Source organism: Calonectris borealis, chromosome 2, assembly GCF_964195595.1.
Source record: "Calonectris borealis chromosome 2, bCalBor7.hap1.2, whole genome shotgun sequence".
NCBI lineage: Eukaryota > Metazoa > Chordata > Aves > Procellariiformes > Procellariidae > Calonectris > Calonectris borealis.
This window is the reverse complement of record NC_134313.1, coordinates 38,906,143-38,926,619: the sequence shown is the minus strand read 5'-3', so window position 1 is coordinate 38,926,619 and position 20,477 is coordinate 38,906,143.

The window sequence follows — 20,477 nt, the reverse complement described above, 5'->3', positions numbered from 1 at the left end:
TCCATACATTTGGTTATCCTTGTTGCCCCTGTTTAAAGTTCTGGTAATGGCCTCCTGGAAAATCCTCTTGAATATACCACACCTACTCTGTCCAAACCCTGATGTGTCCCCTCCCTTGCCTATCTCCCCTGGAACCTTTGGACAGAGCACGCAAATGGGAGAAAGAAAAATGTGTGTGTGTGAGTATAGTTGTAAGTTTGCTGTAGGGTAGCTGATTAGCAATGTCTTTTAGAGGCGAAGGCAGTAGTTCCAAGCTCCTCTTAAGCTCCTGCAGGCACAGGAGCAGAGAGACAGGTTGAACTCCTGCGTACTGTGTGAGGCCACAGAAGGCAAGTACACCTGTTCCTCAGTCTTTGCAAGAACTCAATGGGCATGAGAGCTGCTGTCTCTTTGCTGAGACTTCCCAACTATTTGTTGACTTCCCAAAGGTATCTGGAACGCATTTGCTTAAAGATGTGTCCATATGGCATACCTGGCCTGCTCTGAACACAGTTTGGAGAAGTTAGTTTGGAGAAACATGTGTAATACCGGTTGTCTTAGGTCAGAGCCCTCAGCTAAAGACCTACAATTGCTCTGTGCCTCCTAGTGCTGGCCTGAGTTTATGAGAAATGTTTTTTTGTTCTTTTTTTTTCTGATCCTTTTGCCCTAATTATATTTATGCCTTTCCCCTATATGGTACAGCTTCTGACACGATAGAAATGACTAGGATTGACACACATTTCTTAGCACAAAATGAAGTCAGGTGGTTGGGACACCCCTTTTAATGATGAACATTAGAAAACGATATTCACCTCCTGATTGCCTTTCTCAGAAAAAACCTACCAAAAAATGTTTCCGCTTGGGTGATGACCAGGTTCAGTAGTGATGGCAATACCTGCTCAACTGTTTCTAATCAATTGCACACACAGAGGAAATTAAATGATCCTGCCCAGGACACTGGGCTGATGACACATGCCTCAGAAGGACAAGATATATTTGTAATTCTGAAGAAACCTTCATCCCGCTTCAAACTAATTTTTCATCATCTTTTATTGACACAAATAATGCCAGGATAGTAGAAATGGAAAAGATTAGTCGAGTGGGAAAAATATCAGGTTATTTTTCCACTTTGCATTACACATGTGGTACACATTCTGGTTTCTGTTACAAATGTGACCACATTTTCAGCAAGGCTTGTAAATGTATCTTGGCTCCCTACTACAATTGCCTATTGACCAAGAGTTTTTATAATGAGCTCTAGCCTTTTTTTTTTGAGTAGTGATTTTTGTTTTGCATGCCCAAATTCTGGAAGCTGATGAGAAGTCTCATTTTTTCTGGACTAGACTCTATGCGAAAGCTTCTAGGACAGGGATCAACAGGGAGAGTTTGGGTGGGTCTTTCACACGTCACCCAGGGCACATAAAATGCTTGAACAAGAAAATTATTTTTAAAACTTTAACAAAATTGGTGAATCACATAAATGAGCAGAGGTACAATACTTGAATCTGCATGCATTTTTTTCTATTTTAACCAACTGGGTAATAGATTGACAATCTCACATCAACGTAGAGGATATTAAAATGTGTATTTTGACATCTCATACATCGATCAACAGATATTTCATGTAACTAATAGTCAGAAAAAGTTATGTACCAGCACTGGGAATGTGTTATTCATCTCAATTTCATCTGCAAACAAATTGAATATAACCCCGAATTTAAAAAAATTGGGTCTGAGACCACAACTGTGCAATGGGCTCCAGACAGAGAGAACAGTGCTGCTGCACTTACGACAGGACCCTGGCTTTAAAGAACAGTTTAGTTCTCTGTCCTGTTCCTTTCTGGCACTGCGAGGAGGGTTCCTGGCCGGGGTGGCCAGTTTGGTTTCGCAGTGCAGACAGATACCGGGACCCAAGGAATTGAACAGAGATGGTGGAACAGCTGTCAATTGTTTAACTACTTTCTGTCACTAATAGTGACCCAGGGGTGAATGGCTTCATATCACATTACCAAATCCTTGAAGCTCAGGCAATGTTTTTTTTAAACTTCATTTTAGTAGTAGAATTTACATGCCTGGCTTAGCTACCTTAATAAAATAAAAAGAATAATATGGGTCCTACTTCCATAGGGAGGTGTGCTTATCCTGAGGAATTTGCTGGTCAGTTTGAATGAATTTTATACTGTATGTGAAAAGATGCCACTGGCTTCTAATGCTCCTATGTTGGCTGTCTTTTCATCTGCATCATAAATCTATCTATTTTGTTAAATACTTGCTAAAAACAAACTCTCTAAACCAGGCAAAAAGAACATATACTCTGGAGGCAGAGCCTAGCAATGATACCACAGTTGACCTTTTACTACTACTTAGTTCAATCTTTCCCTTTCTAATACAAATTTGAACTTCAAATGAAAAAAAAAAATTCGTTTGAACTACATGTAAAAGTCTTCACTTGCTTACAGTGAGGTTAATCAAGTTCCCTTATTGGTTGAGCTTTTTAGGCATTCAGTAGGACTGCACATTGTTCAACTTTTTTTAAAAACAATTTTAAGTTCCATTAAAATCGTCCCCTAAAGGAAAATACAAGTCTTCATTCATTACAGAGCACGGTGAAGCCTCTAAAACTTTTTTCCCCCCGTATAATCGCAGTTTCTCTTTCTACAAGGACGCTAAAACTTTTTTCCCCCCCAATGTAGCATCCTTCCTACTGCTAGCAGAGACTTACAGTATCTATTGCAAGAAAGCGCTGGAGCATGCTACAGCTGAATGGAAACAAGCAAACAAACAGCTCAGCAGCGGGAAGAAAAGCCCGAACACGTACATACTAGCCGGTTCTTGCTGGCGGCGTTGGGGAAGGTTAGCGGAGGGAGCGCGGCTGCGGTCCTGCCGCAGCCGCCGCGCCTCCGCGCTGCCCCTCCGGGGCGGAGAAGGGCGGCGGGCGGACTTACCCGGCGTAGCGGCCGCGGTGGCTGCGGAGCGGCAGCGCAGCCTGGAGGCAGAGCAGACAAAGGGGCAGGAGCGCGGCGGGGCGCCCGCGGAGCGGCATGGTGCGGGGCCGCGCCGCCGCCGCCACCACTACCACCGCCGCCGCCGCCGCCGCGCCCGCTCCAGGTGGCGGCTGCCGCGCACACAAAGCCGGCGCGGAGGCGGGGGCCGGGAAAAGCAGGGCGGTCGGAGGTGTCGCTGGTCGCCAGCGGCGAGGGGAAAAAGTCGGGGGAGGACGTCGCCCGCAGCCCCGCCGCGCCTGGCCACGGCGACGGGACGGGGCGGGGAGGCGCCGGCCCGCCCGCCGGGGAGGGCTGGGGGGTGCGGGGGGTGCGTGGCCCCGCCACCGCCCTACCCTGGGGAACCGGGGGCTGGCAAGGGCCGGGCGGCGGTCACCGGCCCCCCGCGGGGACGGCGGCTCCGTGGGGACTGGCGGGAAGAGGGGTGCCGCGGGGTGGGCTCCGCCTGCAGGTGCTGCGGGGAGGCAGCCGGCCAAGGGCCGGTTAACGCGCAGTAAGTGGCAGCGGAGGGATTATCGCCGTGGTTTTCCCGGTTGGGCAAAAGAGTTGAGTCGGATGAGAGGGCAGAGATAACGCTTACATAAAACATAAGCGGTGGAGACTCTGTTAAGAACCATGAAGGGAGGAGAAAGTGGGATTCAAGTTACCAGTGTTGCCAAAAATCTTGGGCCTGAGTAGTGGGAAGGGGAAGAGAGACTGCTATTATAAAATAAAATAAAAAAAAACCCTCATCATTTTTTTGACAACTGGGGGTTTGCTATCTCTTCCGCACTGGTGCGGGTGAAAGGTGCACATAAAGGTAAGTCCCTGGAGGACTGGGAATAGCAAGGAAAATGGGGAGAATTTTGTTGCAAATAATTGTAGTTTATAGAAAACACATGGAGTATTTGTTAAAGAAAAAGTTGGCAAAAATATAAGGCCAATATGGAATAAATTGATAGCTCCTTCGATACTTTTATGTTGACTTTCATAAAAAGGAGCAAAAAGTGCTTCAAAACCAGCTGAGTCTCAGCCTCTCTGAGAGCAAAAAGAACGAGTGGGCTGTAGACAAATAAAACCAGCTGACATTTGAACATGTGTGAGAACTACTGTAAATCCCTGTTAATGTTTGAGAGACACAGGGAGCTTTTTGAAAAAGGACTGTATTAAACCACACACACTTCATATTCTATGGCTGAAAGGCAAATGAACATTTTCCTTTGTCTCTTTTCCATACTGGCACCAAATCTGATGCTAGTTGTGTGATAGAGGCTGGAGATGGAAAAGACTTGGTCCAGGGCAGGATTATTCCCTTCTGTTTGGTTACTGGCATTCTCTCCCTTGAGCTGCCCGTCCCCCCATAACATACCCTGCTTAAAATCTCAAATTCATTTCTGGTGAGGCTATGCAGAGGTGAATTTGTGGGTGTGTGTGCTTATACACAGATGTGCTTCAGCATGAGATGTTGTACATCTCTTGTTGAAAACACTTTCCATTTACTACAGGCAAAACCCCAAACCTTTTCTGTGAATCTTTAGCCTTGTAATAAATGCAACTTTAACTTTGCAGACACCTATTTAATAGAAGCTCTACTGTACGTTCCAGAGGTGACTTCAAAGGTAAAGTCAGCTGTCGTGAAGTCAAGTAACTGACTTTTGGAGGGCATGAGTATGATATTGGAACAAAACCACTGCTTTATTTCACATGCTGTTCTTAGTTACTTTTCTTACTATGTATCCTTGCTACACCTGAAGTGCATCAGGTAATAGACCAATTTATTAAAATGTTTGCAAAATGTAGTTTGGCTATTCTGAAATATTTGCTTTCAGGATGAAAACCTGGCTCTATTGGAGTTAGGAAGAATTTTACTATTGGCTTCTGTTTGCAAAATAGTTTGGCTATTATTCTAAAATTTTTGCTTTCAAAAGGAAAAGTTGGCTCCATTGGAGTTAGGGAGAATTTTATTATGGGTTTCTGAGGCTCTAGATTTCAGTCTTAAATCCTGCCTTTCTGCAATATTCCCTGAAAGTAAAATGCAAGAAGATATGAGAAAGAAAGGGAGTTCAAGCACCAAAACCAAATAAAAAGAAATGGAATGAAATGTGGAATAAATACTCAAAGAAAGGTATTGCTACCTTTGTTAATATGTACTACTTCTGCCTGTTTAAAATAAATTTAAAAATACACCTTTAGAGCTGTGGAGAAGCTGGAGAGTGAAATAGCTCAAAAATATCAAAAAGGGCTTTAACAGAGGTAGGGATAGTAAGGGGGGTACAGATCCCTCGGCCTCTCTGTGATCCATCAGTTTAAATCATAGTAGGTGACGGGGCAGGCTGGAGGGAGGGCTGGAACGCCGTCATTCTGGCAGCTAGGAAAGGATTAAAACGCTATAGTCGAGCCTGGAAGTTATGCGTGTGGTAAGCCTACTTTCCTGACAAGATGGGGCTATAAACTTGCACCCAGCTAACCAAAGGATTTGGGAGGAAGAAAGTAAGGGTTTCTTCTCCTTCACTTTTTGGAGCTGAAAAGAGGAATTGCCAACACGAAGGGTTCTGGTGTGCAGCTTTGACTTGGAGGTGAGGGGAGCCTGTGGAGGAACAGGAGAGAGAAGACTGATATGGTTTCCCTCCTAATGAATCAAGATGTGGGATTTATCACAGCATTCCACACTTTACAAGGAACACAAGCTGCTGAAACAGAGGCAATTCTACATGGCATGACAACAAGAAAGGCTTCATGTAAAGCGAGTGGGCAGGCAGCCTACGTTTGGTACCTGAACTTGAGAACATGCCATTTATTGAGAAGCCTGTAATTGCACAGAAGAGCAGAAAAAGAGAAATAGTTTCTTATACGCATGTTTTATACTTTTGAGCTGTTCCAACTCTCACCTTCATGAGAAGGTTGCATTAGCTTGAATAAACAATCCTTGCTGTATATTTGTTAGAGCCATAATGGTTCAGAAACAGGAGTTTAAACAAGGTTTACGTTGTTCTAGTTTAAATCATACCGGCTAGTAATAAATTGGAATAAGCATGTTCATGCTGGGATTTGCGCTGCTAGAACTAGTTAAAAGAGATGGAAGTTGATTGAGTGCAATGTCCTTTTCAAGATCAGGTCTCCATTTCTTTTAACTCACACAGAGACCTTGACAGATGAAGGACAGTGAAAGTGGCCTTGCCGATTCTCTGCTAGATTAGGTTTGGGGTCTAAAAGGACATGAAAGCGATATAATCCATATCATGGATTATGGCATGAGTGCCACGGCCAAGTTAACTTTAACTACCCTCTCTGTGTAGTCAGAAGTGTTACTGTAGCAACAGAGATCTGATAACCTGAGGACTTACCCACTCCTAGGGTTGGCTCTTCAGGTTGTGCTGAGCTTTGTACTGTCAGGCTGCTGTTGGTACTTGAGCGAGTCTAAACTTAGCTGGGGTACCGGGCTGCTGCAGAGGCAAGACACTTAGGGTGCCTGTGCTTCTCTATGTAGGTTTGCTACCTTCACCTGCGTGCTTCCCTGTCCCTACTCCCATCTCCTTTAAGTTTCTTCAACCTCCTGCTCAGCCTGCTAACACAGCTCTGCGGTCCTTCTTCCTGGGTCTGCTGACAACTGGTACTTGGGAAGGTGTCACCATCACCCTGCCCTCGCTGTGGCCTAAGACATGGCAGCACAGGAAAGAATAAATGATCGGCTAGTTTTGTAACGATGAACCAGTGCTGAACATTGCCTTGGAGCGTATTCAGGTGTAATTAGCTTTCTAAAATGAATTACAAGTGTCATTAAAAGGGATGAGTTTTGCAATTAAGGATCTTGTCGTTCTGTCTTCAGCTTACTTGGGGATGCTGCATTACTGGAACTGAGTCATTTTATTTAGACTTTTGTCAATGGCACTGAACTTTTATAAAATGGCTCAATTAAGTGAAAGAATGGAACTCTCTCACTTAAAGTATTTCCATCTTCTGTTCTGCTATTATTCTGTTATTCTGCAGGGGGACAGGAACACAGGTTAAATATTCTTTTCTGTTTTGTGGAAATGAGAGACATTTAAATATGGGTATGCTTTAGAAGCAGCTAAAGGAAATTAGATGTGTAACAGACAAATCAACAGATCAATCCCCCATAGGAGTCTTTAGAAACCATACTGATAGATAACATCAGATGACAGTATTACAAACGTGATGAGTTCTGTTCCTTAGCATGGTTTTAGTCTTGGAAAGACTGCTACACTTGTGTTCATAGCTTTCTTTATACGTATGGAATTCCTTCTTAAAACTACCCATAGGAGAAAAAAAATTCTTTGAAGGATCTGCAGCAGGCAACATTGTGAAGGAAAGCTTGTTCTGTCTTGAGAGTTTTAAGACACGTGTGGACAGTTGGTTTTAAACTTTTGGCCAAGAGTTCTGAAAAAAAGCATTGCTCATGACAATTCTGTAGAACTTTTTTTCTTTTGCTAAGTGAGAGATGTATATAACTGGGTAAACAAATTGCAGTGTGACTATATGTAGACTTTGTCTCAGATGTCTCTTTACTCCTGCTAGCACTTACAGAGAAACAACATCAAAAAAGATTCCTATATCTGAACTTACAGGATTTTTATTTGAGTGAAAATAGTGTCTTTCATTAGGCAAGAGATTTCTCTAGCTTTTCTGTTCTGGTGAAAATTTTGGACTGGGAAATACAAGGATGGCAATTTAAAGATTTCTTGCACCTGCTACACAAATCATGTGTATTTACTTTCTGTACAAATGATTTGTGTCTAGTAACACATTGAACTTGTATTGCACATTCCTCCAGCCCTCTCTGAATTTCTATACTTTGCAGTCATTAAAGATCTTGGCCTTCCTCTAACTTCATGTAACCGGTGTTTTGGAGTTGTTTTGCAGATGGGGGTACTAAGATATGGGGAGGCTGAATAATTTGTCCCAGGAGAAAGAGCAAGTCTTTGGCAACTGTAAGTCTAGCATTTGGATCTCCTAACAATAACCACTGGAACATACGCCATTAGTGAATTTGTATTAGATTGTATTTTTAATCTAAAAGGCAAACATATTAGTTCCCAGAGTCTCAAACTTGTCCGAGCATACTCAGGCTTAGCTACAGTTTCACTTATTTTGCTCCAAAGGGAGTGGCATACTCCAATGAAAGATTATGTTCAGTATCTAGTTTTAATATACAGGTTATTTGCAATCATTGGATACCCAGTAGTGATTTTTTATAACGTTGAGAAGAAAGGAAAAATAATAACAATTTTTATTTTGAAACACTGTGAGAAATCCAAGTGACTTCTGAACCAGTGAACTGTGTTTATAACTGCTCTATAGCAGCTACTGCGCACAAAAGATGACAGGTGCTGAGGTTTTATTTATATCAACTAGCGTTTACCATATGTGCACATATGAAAATATTTAGAAGGAAAATGTACTTTCAAAAGAGTAAGTTCAGTACAATAGTGTGCTGTGCGACTCCCCAGACAACTCCCAGCTGCAGACGTTCTGCAGTGGACTATTGTTATATCTTCTGGGAGGAAAGGGAACATTACATAGAATATCATACTGGAGGTAGGTGAAACAGAAACTACTGAGTTGTTAATTTATCTGTCAGCTGCACTGGCATGAAAAGTGTCTTTCCTCCTCCTCCCTTTCTCACCCTTAACATTGCCTGGTAATTATCAGGTCATTTTACCATCTGTGCCTGGGATGATATTTTGATTGTCCTCCTTCAAATTTGGATGCCTCAATAGCTTGAAACTGTATATCATTACGTAGCATGTACTTCAAAGCTTTATGCAACTTGCATACTGAAAAATGCTGAAAAGACTGGAAAACGTGAATGGCGAAAAATACTGGTATTACAGGATTCTGTCATTCCAGTTCTGAAACGTTAAAAAGCCAGGGAATAAAGTCTAGCAGGCAGCATTACAGCGAGACAAAACCACCTGTCTGTCATCAATTTTTCAAAAAAACTGGATGCACGTGAGCTCAGCCATGAAAGGAAATTGTTTCAGTTGGGAGATAGAGAACTGCCAGTGCCCCGAGGGCACTGCCAGCCCTGCCTGCCCCTGCCCACAGCCCAGGGCCCCATGTGTGGTGGTGCATTTCCCCACTCCCCCCTGGGCCACTCTACGATCTCGGGAACACCTGTTAGGCCTTAGCCATTGTGTAACGAGTTGGGCGGTTGGGCGTCCCTTGACCGTACCAGGCACTCCTGCATGGCTAAGGTGGGGAGCGACACTGATCGTACCAGGAACACCGGCAACCTGATCAAGGTGGGGAACAAAAGCAGGGGATAATTCGTCATCTCTGACAGCCCTGAAGCATTCCCTACCTGGATCATAGCTCAAGTGGAATGATACCATGGTTACCGTGGAACAATACCGTAAGTACTACCCTGGACCATCTCGGATAGTGGCCAAGATGGAAATTTACTGATGACTAAAGCCAATCATCTTGCAAACCTACAAACAGCGGTCCCAAGCGAGACCCTTTTGAGTTCTCCTGGAGCGCAGTGGGCTGTGCCTAGACTCTCCCTCTGAGTAGGACGCCTCTCAGAGTTCACAAACTCTCAAGTTTGTGATATTCGGAGGACCGTCGGGACCTGGGCTGAAACACTCCTCGGCCAAGACACTCCTTGGGGCTCAACCCTTCACCTGTTGAGAAATGCCAAGGCATTTATCGTGAGTATTTCACAGGGGATTTTTTAACTGGTATCTTTATCTAACTATAGGCCTTTGTCTTTCATGAATTTACCTAGGTATGGGCCCTTGAGTGTGTGAATAGATCTGTATTATGTGTGTGGAGGTATTGATTTAGATAACTAACAATAAACATAATCTGTAATTTAGTAATTGTAGTAAACTTGATTAACTTGCTTTGTAACTGTTAAATTAGTCAATGATTAAGTGCTGTCAGAATCTTATGATCTACCTTAAAACTGTAAATGAACTTTAGATTGCTGCTAGACACTTTAAATTGCTGCTAAACACATATAACCCCTTAGGCGTAAACCGTTGCCCAAGTCTGAGATCTAGGGGTAGATCCAGCTGCACTTAGACTCCTCTCTGAGAAGGAGTTTAGAAAGCAAGGGGGTCTGCTCTGAACCTCATGACTCAATGGGAGGGTCTCCTTATCCTTTTTGTGTTAGACACAAACTGTTGTCCAAGTCTGAGACTAAGATCGGATTCAGCCGGGTCTTTTCTGAACCTTGTGACTCAACGGGAGGGTCTTCCTTACCGTTTTGTTCTTGGTCTTTCTGTAAATCATTCCAACATAATTCTGACATGATTTTCACTGTGTATACTTAATCCATGTAATAGAGTGAACCTTGCCACCGAATTCTGTTAAGTTGTGCTTTTACAAATTTCTATTAAAATCACCTTTTGCTGATACCCTTGCCAGTGATTCTTTAAGCGGCCTCAAAACCACTCATTCGCGACACCATGTCAGCCCCTGCCCCCGTGACGCCGCAGCAGGGCTGGTCTCCGGCTCCCCACAGCCCTGCCCTGCCCCGCCATGGGCCCCACCAAGCCAGGCCCACCCCCGGCCCACATCCCGGCCTGGCTTGGGCCTGTCCCCAGGGAGGTGCCCAACGCCCGGGTCCCCCCCGGCTGCCCTGCGGTGCTCTGCCACCCTGGGGAGCCCCTAATGCTCCCGGCCCACAGGGAGCTGCCGGCTTTTGCTGCTCCCTGACATTAACTTGATGTTTATCTTCTCCATCTTGGTAGTTGAGGCATTGAACACACGCATAGCCTTGCAGTTCAAATCAGAGGCGAGTGGTTACAAAACCAGAAGAGGCAGGGTGGCAGAAGCTTGCAGGTACCAGAAGTTGCAGCGTAGTCATAAATACGAAAATACGATGCCAAAAAAATAATCTGAACTCAAACCCGCATATTTCTGATTAACACTCTACTTGAATTTATAGCCATTGAGTTAATTTGACAAATATTCTACTGACTTAACAAGAGCTGACTTTACATAATTTTGGTTCAGGAAAGAATTTCATCATGAGAATTTCATCATCTGGTGGAAGTTGTGGGATACAGAAATTTGCACTGAAAGATTAGAATATGCCTAAAAAGTTATCTGTAGTAATTTGCTATTGGGGGTCCCTTCCTTTAAAAGTGAACTATTATGTACTCTTTCCATTCAAAAATTTTAAAGGACAACCTGTAAAACTGTTTCTAACTCTTTACTAAGAGAAAGGATTGAAAACAGTTTGTAGAAAGAAAGAAAAAAAAAATTGCTAAAGATGCTCATCAATATTTTCCTCCAGGGCAGACCAAGAGTTGTTCTCAGCTGACATCCGTGTTGGTAATGCTGTTTCACACAGCATTGCAGTGCAGGAAGGACATGTGATATAGTTAAATAACATCTCAGATGACATTTTAGCTTTTTCTCTTTGCTGTTGATAGGGAGTTATCAGAGCGTGACGTTTAAGCTAGACCTTACAGTATGTGATCTGAATGCAGTATCTCTTTTTCTTCATTAGGTAAAGTACCTAATGTTTGATAACTCGGGTAGCAGGTAGTCTTCATCATTCATTGCTCTCTTAAACATGGTGATTTCAGGCATGACAGCAAGTGGCTGGGACACAGGAGTGCAATTTTTTTTTCACTTTATTTTTAGTTGGATTGATTGAACTTTCCTGCATAAGGAAATGACACCCCTGCCTAGCCCCCTGCAAATGTAAAAATGTACTTGTCTGTTGATAGGCTGTTTCACCGTTGGAGGAACAAGAAAAAAGCCTGAAAGCAATACATTAAAAAAAAAAGTTTTTCAGCTGCTGTGTTACTGTCCAGAAACATAAACACATGAAAACACTGAGCAGTAACAGCCAAGCAGAGTGGAAGATACCTTTACCCCTTAGAAGCCTGTTAAACCGTCTTTCACTTCTCTGAGTAGTCAGTCAGTGGATGGCGACTTGTTATCTCTGTAAGTGATGCCTTTCTCTGCTGTTTCTCAATACTGTTAAAAGTGTTTCACATATCATCCTTCAATCTCTGTGTGACTGTAGAAGTGAGATAATCCTTTACGATAACATTTAACCCAGGTATATGTGAAGCTTAAGTAAGTATAGTAGATAAGTTCTCCAGGTGAAAAAACTCAATTCAGATTCAGTTATCAATTCAATTATTCAATTATCAATTCAACTCTCTTGCTAAACTTTAAAAGTCTTTTTTTTTTTTTCCCCAGCCTAGCTGGTGTCCTGCTTTCCTGCCTACAACATACATTGGATATACCAGACAAGCAATGAACATTTTTGAACCCGGGCTCCATAGAGTGAAAACTCTCCTTATTCTAAGACACCAAGTAAGAAGAGCTGTGGGACCTTTTCCCTGGGAATGAATTACAGTTTGCTGTATTAATGCAAAGCTTAGTTGTGAAGATCCATATGAACTGTCAGGGATAGTCTATCCAAGTAACGTCTTCATTAATATGGAAGTATTTTGGAAGAATCCCATTTTGCTTCCTGTGATGCAGTTATCACTGGGGATAAACAAGTGACTGCAGCTGAGAATACTGTTGTTTCCAAGAAAATGGAAAATAAGTCTGTATGTACTTCGGTCAAATTTTGTCAAATTGGTTGATATAGCTGATAGTCAGAATTAGACTATCCATGCACCATGGAAACTGTTTCCATAGCAAAAATCTCTTAGCTCAGAGACAGTTCTCTCTGGATTAAATCCAAGGATTCAGGCTGATAATCTAGAGCTTTCTCTAAGAGCTGGGAAGGTCAATACTTAAGAGGAAATTGCCACACAGCTGTCTGAAGGTTGTATCATCCCACTGCTGGAATATATTCTTACCTTCCAGCTGTAATACAGTCTTCCTCTGTAACGCCTCAAAAAGACCAGTTACTCTACTGTAGAGAAACTACTTTTAACCCATGTAGTGAAGGTGGAGAGAGTAAAAAACATGTAACGGTAAGGTCTTTCACATTAAATACACCGTTACCTGTTTTAAAGCTGATTAAGAAAGAATTGTGGGATCTTGAATACTTGTGGATCGACATATTAACAAAGCCCAGGATGGGCACTGGTTGGGATTTGTTAAAGGCTAAATGAAAAAGATGTGTTATTTCCTAAACACTAATATACGGAAATAAAAACTGCATTGAATTGAATGTTCTTTAGGAAGAAGTAGTTTTATGGTCTGAAGACACAATCCAACAATTTCTATTTCCCGGGAAATAGGATAGCACTGGCTAAAAGCCCACCCTGGTTCAGTGGTGAAATAGGTGCAGCAATTAAAAAAAAAAAAAGGCAATATGCAACAAGAAAAAAGGAGAAATATAGCAGTGGATACATATATTCTACACTTCATAAATTCTGAATTATGAGAGGATCTAAAACTATCAGGAAGAAATTCATGACTGGCAAGCCTAAGAACAAAAGGGTTTAAATGCATTGGGTACAGTGTAAATCCTAGCAGTGGCAAAGAGCCACTGCTTGATGGGTAAATTGTTAATAATAATGCAGAAATAGCAGGAGTGTTCAATAGGAAAATCTGTTCTGTATTTGGAAAGAAGCAACATTATATCCTTATACCACAAGAGAATCGGGAAGTCAGATTTCAGCAGTAATCAAGGAGGAACATGAACAATGTCTAACAAGAGGTAAAAAAAAATTAGTCAACATGGCCAGAGAAGCTGTATCCTGGCCCCTCATGATTTTAAATAAATACTGGATTTCTGAAAAGTTTCTGGAAAAGTCAAATACTGTTTCATATTATATAAGCATAAGCTTGTTGTTGGTTTGACACAAGTCCTAGGGAAGACAGAGGAGTGGTTTATACAGGGTGCAATTAGAAAAAAAATCTGAGGGTTGGAGTGGAAGTAATGTTAGTCAGTGTGATTTGTGAAAAAAGATACCTCAAAAGATTTAAATCAAGTATGCTTGACATCTGTTCACAAAGTATAACTACCCCTCTGGAAGGTGGGTTGATTGCCATATAGGTGCAATATATTCAGACTTTTGAGAAGTACAATACATGATTTCATATTGCCTGATATTCTGATTAGCATAAATCAAGAATAGCTCTATGCAATATCAATAAAGTGCAAATTCATAGTTTTAGAACTAGCTGACAGATAAACACAGAAAGTGGTGGTTATTAGGAAATTGTAATTAATGGGAAACATCTAAGCAAGGCTCCATAGATACAAGTATTAAGTCTGATCTAGGACTTACATTTGTGATTTGGAAGTAAATGTAAAATCACTACTGGAAGGCATTTATTTACAAACCAAATTCAACCAGTGCAATAAGCAGAGGAGCAATGAGTTACAGAGGATCATTTGGGTGGCTTAAGTTCAGTATGATCTGCTTTTCCTATTTGTAAATGGGTAATTTATAACATCTGAGACAGGTGTCCTGTATTTGACAGGATCCACAATAAATGTGGAAGGGACCATCAGCTGAGGTGGTTTAGTAGGAGATTTGGACTAGTCCAGTTTCTACTACCAGGGGATAGTTGATCTCCTAATCACTCACTACATATAAAATATCAATATGAAAGCAAAATTACTATATGACAAAAGAAACCAAAATCTATTTATTGGTATTTACCGTGCTGTTGGGAGAGAGTGGCAAGAATCTGCGGCCAGGAGTCTGAGAGACTTAATTTTTTGGCTGGACCTTGCTGCTAGCCTGCTGATAACCCTGCACAAAATACATCATCTTCCTCAGCTTAAGTTTCCCTGTCTAGAAAAGGTATAATGATACTCACCATTTTCAAAGAGCACTTACTGAAAAGTGAAAAGTGCCAGCTAGTCTTACTGGCTCTGTATTACCTTAACTACAGCCTTGTGTGACGGATGTAGCTAGCAACTGCTCTAAAACATACTTCTGATAAAGAAACAGGCTGACAAAACACTTAATGAATGCAAAGGTGAGGATGTCTTTTGGAGTCTTGTATCCTTCCAAGCATTCAATGTCATTCAAATTTCAAAAAATCAGAATGACAATATATCACCACAACTCACTGTACTGTTTTTGCAGAGTAGCCCCATATAGCTGTAGAGACGTACTCTGTCTTTCTTGTGGCATGAGATAGGTAATTGCAGACAAAGCTTCAGGGCCTTGTTTTGGCAGTTGACCAGGAACTACTTACTTTGACCATGAAACTTCTCAGTAAAAATGCCACATTCCCTTCTTTACAATCTCTTTCATACTAAACGTGTGGATATGCACCTCTCCTGAAGTTTGCTTGCAAGTGACAGCAATACCTCTAGAAAATCATGAAAATTGACAGAACCAATCCTATCAAGAATTATTATTTTTTAAAAAGAAACCTATAAAAAAAGATCCCCCACCCATAAGGCATATGTGATACTTCTCTTTTTCCAGCTTTCCTGCAGCACATCAGCCTCATGGGCTTGAAGAACTGGAGGAGGCACTGCCTATTTGCAAGTCCAATGCTAAAGCAAGAGCTGCTGTAAGGGGTGAGCGAGCGAGTGAGCGGCTCCCTGCAGCCCAAAGAAGCTATCAGCTCTGTAGGAAGGCTGTTGTAGTACCTCTATCCCTCTCAGATGACATGACGCTGTGTGACGAATCACAAGGGATACTTGTACGAATTGCATTAAGAAGTCCCTTTGCGCTGATAACACTGAAGATTCCTGTCCAAAATCAGTGAAGGTTTAAGCCAGAGACTATGAAGAATAAACTTTCAGAAGGGAGCAAAGGGTGGATATGAACCTATCTAAAGTGCCTATCAGAACCTCAGTCCCTCTAATCCAGCTTCCTTCCCTTAGCTGCGCCAAGTAACACTTTAGTAGAAGATAGAAAAAGCCTTTACTTGGTGTTGAATAGTCTGTTTCTCCCATTAGGTTTCATCCCAATCTCTTTTTCTAACAAACATGGACTCTGAGGTTTGAGGTTTCACAACTTTCGTACATGTAATTTGGTTTCTTCTGGCTTCTAATCACATCTGGGAAAACTTCACTGTGGTTTGAAATTTGTAGAATCAGTTCCACCATTTTTTTAACCCATGATGAACTCCATCTAATTACTGAGATTATGTTTGTATTTGAACAGCCATTCTCCAAGGAACATCTTAGCTTTAAAAACATAAAATTATGTTCTGCTTTATTTCAGAATCCTCACTATGTCTTTCAATTTGATTTTATTACCCGATTGACGAAACAGCAGGCATTTATTTTTTAAACTGATTTATTAAGAAGGCTACTCTGACCCAGTGGAAATAATTTACTTCGATCTCCTGCCATCTAGTGTCAGAAATAACACATCTGCACCTCCTACAGCTGACACATGCTCTTGCAACTTGAAACTGTGCATGGCAAAAATTATAAAATATCATGGAGTTATTTTTTTGTCAGTGTTTAGCACCTTAGCATGATAAAAATAGGTGTATACATATATATTTTTATATATGACAAGATATCTTTTCTGTATTTATTGATTCCGATGTATGCACCAAAACCTTGCTTTCAGTCTTTGGAATCTGTTTGGCATTGAAACAAGGTGTGAGTTTGTACCTGAGCACAGCATAGTTTAGGAAAACCCTATATGTTCAATCAAGTAAGCATGCATATTTTCTTGTGTATTTTTGGGGGTAATACAAAATATATTAACCAGTGGTCAGTAAAACATACTTTGCTAACTTCTTCACTGACTTTGTGGTGTCTTGAGGCAGTCTGTTGTTGCAGCAGCATAGGTGAAGGCTTTGGAAGGCTTCTGCATCACTGAAAGATTGGGCTGCCATAAAGAAAGGGAGGCAGGTAGGACCTTCCTGAGGCACTTTGGTATGGCCAATGACCCTTAAGATCATCGACTCCAACCGTTAACCTAGCACTGCCAAGTCCACCACTAAACCATGTCCCTCAGCGCCATGTCTACACGTCTTTTAAATACCTCCAGGGACAGTGACTCAACCTGGGCAGCCTGTTCCAATGCTTGGCAACCCTTTCGGTGAAGAAATTTTTCCTCATATCCAATCTAAACCCCCCTTGGCACAACTTGAGGCTGTTTCTTCTTGTCCTATCGCTTGTTACTTGGCAGAAGAGACCAACACCCATCTCACTACAACCTCCTTTCAGGTAGTTGTAGAGCGCGATAAGGTCTCCCTTGAGCCTCCTCTTCTCCAGACTAAACAACCTCAGTTCCCTCAGCTGCTCCTCATAGGACTTGTGCTCTAGATCCTTCACCAGCTTCGTTGCCCTCCTCTGGACACGCTCCAGCACCTCAATGTCCTTCTTGTAGTGAGGGGCTCAAAACTGAACACAGGATTCGAGGTGCAGCCTCACCAGTGCCCAGTACAGGGGCACAATCACCTCCGTACTCCTGCTGGCCACACTATTTCTGATACAGGCCAGGATGCCATTGACCTTCTTGGCCATCTGGGCACACTGCCGGCTCATGTTCAGCCGGCTGTCAACCAGCACCCCCAGGTCCTTTTCCTCTGGGCAGCTTTCCAGCCACTCTTCCCCAAGCCTGTAGCGTTGCCTGGGGTTGTTGTGACCCAAGTGCAGGACCCGGCACTTGGCCTTGTTGAACCTCATACAGTTGGCCTCAGCCCATCGATCCAGCCTGTCCGGGTCCCCCTGCAGAGCCTTCCTACCCTCAAGCAGATCAACACTCCTGCCCAACTTGGCGTCGTCTGCAAACTGACTGAGGGAGCACTCGATCCCCTCATCCAGATCGTTGATAAAGATATTGAACAGGACCGGCCCCAGTACTGAGCCCTGGGGAACACCGCTCGTGACCGGCCGCCAACTGGATTTAACTCCATTCACCACAACTCTCTGGGCTTGGCTGTCCAGCCAGTTTTTTACCCAGTGAAGAGTACATCTACTAGGCTTTGGATTGACAGTCCTTTAAAATTTGCTGCCACTGTTTCACTCTTTCTTGAGCTTAAAGGGTCCAATGTCAAAACATGATATACCATTGACCTAAAGAATACATTTTAATTTTGGTGCAAGGTGACGTGGCATAATGGCGAGACAAAGTTTTGATAGATTCCCATAAACACAGCATTACTCCACTGATGAGCCCTTCTAACCCTGGCTTTTTGGCAAATACCATATCAGTTACTTCCTTTAAAAATTTATCTCCCTTTGAACTTTGCAGGTTTATACATACAAACTGATATATATCTAGATTAAGACTACATTTTAACACTTATGCCAGTCAGTAAGACACTTGTGATGAGTAGGCAGATGTCAATGTGCTTTTGTGTCAAGGAAGTGATGTGGGAAGGAAATTAGAGAATTAATAGAACCACGGATCTTCCCAACACTTGTGGTGGAAGGATTATATAATAGGCAAAGATCACCCGCAAATTATTCCTTCCTCCTTAGCAAGGGGAAATTGGAAGATGTTTGTGTCTAGACTAAGCCACAGCATCTTTTCCAGGCTGCTGTTGGACAATGTATTTCATGTGCATCTCCTTTCTCAAGACTGTCTAAAGACAGACTAGGAGAAGCACTGTAGGGAAAAACAAGATCACCACTGACTGGTGTTTCTAGCTTGTGACTCTTTTAGGTGCTTTTTATTGTCTACTTGCCACATAGCCATTCTTTGAACTGAGCTGCAAATGGATAAACACATATGTGTTCAAATTAAACTTCAAAATTACAAAGTCCATTGAAAATGGAAGTAGGATGAGCTCTCCTGTGGTGTATTCCCTCGGTCTAGCAGCAGGCAGACTGATACCTTCTGCATGTTCTGCCCAACATGTTTATATAACATACAAAAAATTCACAGTGACCTATTAGTTATATAGATAGTGTCTGGCATTTAGAAACAGGATACGTCTCTTGGATAAATTCCATGGAAAACACATAGTGAGCTTTTGACAAGGCACCACTGAATCTTTTGGTTAATTTCCAAACACCTGCAGATAAATCTCTTTCCCTTAAATTAGAATGATGGCAAATGAGAGTACTTAGCACCTAATTTAGCCTATGTATAATTAAGTCCCTGGTTAATTTTAAGCAGAAGACTGGTTTCAGTTCTATATATGTATACATGCAATTTATTTGCTACATTCAGATTTTAGCATGTGAGAAATAAGTTGGTTAAAAAAAAAGTTTTTCTGGAATAGCAATAATCACCTCTAGCTCTGGCAACCATTTTTTCTTGAACAGTATTTAGTAGCCCTGTGACACGAAAGAAAATTCTCAAAACCAAAGGAAACAAAATGCCAAAACTGCACTGGAGACCACATTGTCAGCTGCTGTAGGAACCTGAGATGATGTGCTGAGGAGGGAGCAGCATCATGCTGCTTTTATACCACCTGGATATCTGTCAAATTAATTTTTGCTAGCTTCTTAAAAAGCTTTGCCAAAGAGTGGTTGCATTAATCCCTATGCCTTTGGTTTATCTTTTTATGGGAAACATCATTTAATACAACTATATAGTCTCTAAACAGGATATTTGGGTTACTTGAGTAGGACTTTTACAGGAGCTGTGGCCTTGAAATTCTAACTTAAGAAATATCAGTGATGTTGGAACAGGAAATGTTTGAAACAATTGTTTGCCACAGTGAAACGCCACAGTGAAACAGCACAGTGTTTCTTAGCACCAGTTTAGTTCTGTATAATTGGTTACATATAATTTTTTTTTTTTCAGAAGAAATGGCACTACCACTGAAAGTAAAGGATTTGCAGAGAAGATGTGAAATGCAATAGCAGAGAAAGGTAGGAATGGAAGAGATTTTTCAGAGGTCACTAATGTGTTGGCACCTTGGTAATCTTATCTTCTTTGATGGAAAGTGATAGAGCAGGTTTCAGTTTTGAATGTGATGAAAAATCAGTTTGCTAAGCTGTTTAATCAGTTCAAAGAGAATAAGCTAACAAACAGCTAGATGTTATCACATGCTGAATGCTGGTCAGAAAGAAAAAATTAAGCAATGAATGTATAAGAGATCTTAAGAATCAACTTCTTGCATGAATAGGATAAGCAGGAACCCAAATGAGGAAAAGTTGTCAAAGGTGTGCCAGTTGCTTTATATTCTGGTACGGCTGTGGAGAACACTTCAATGGCAAATTTCCATTCCCCTGTAGCTAGCCAGTTGTCTAGAAAGTTTAGATGAAATGCATGGAATATTACCAGATAGGATTATGAATTTGATCTGAAAGAAGGCTTTGTCTGAATGAACTCGCCGTGATTAAAATAACAGAAAAGTCCCCTTTGGGCTGCTTCCAGTGAATTATAACCCAAATTATATATGAAGGCCAAGATTGCCTCTTTAAAAGGAACCAATTAAACTTGTTTCTCACGCTGTAACATATAATGTGCTATCACTCCAGCTGCTTGACAACTGCAGTATATATCTTAATTCTGATATATATGGGAAGAATTTTAAGCATCATGGAAATATTTTAAGACAATCCCCTAAATGTAACCATTTTATATTGCTGTAAATACCTCTTCCATGATCACGAAATCACTCAGACCACATGTAAAAATTCTTACGTTCCATGAAGGACTGATATATCATGTGTACATACATATCTTGCACTGCTTACTTTGCAGTAAGAGCTATTTGGATTCCAGATCACTT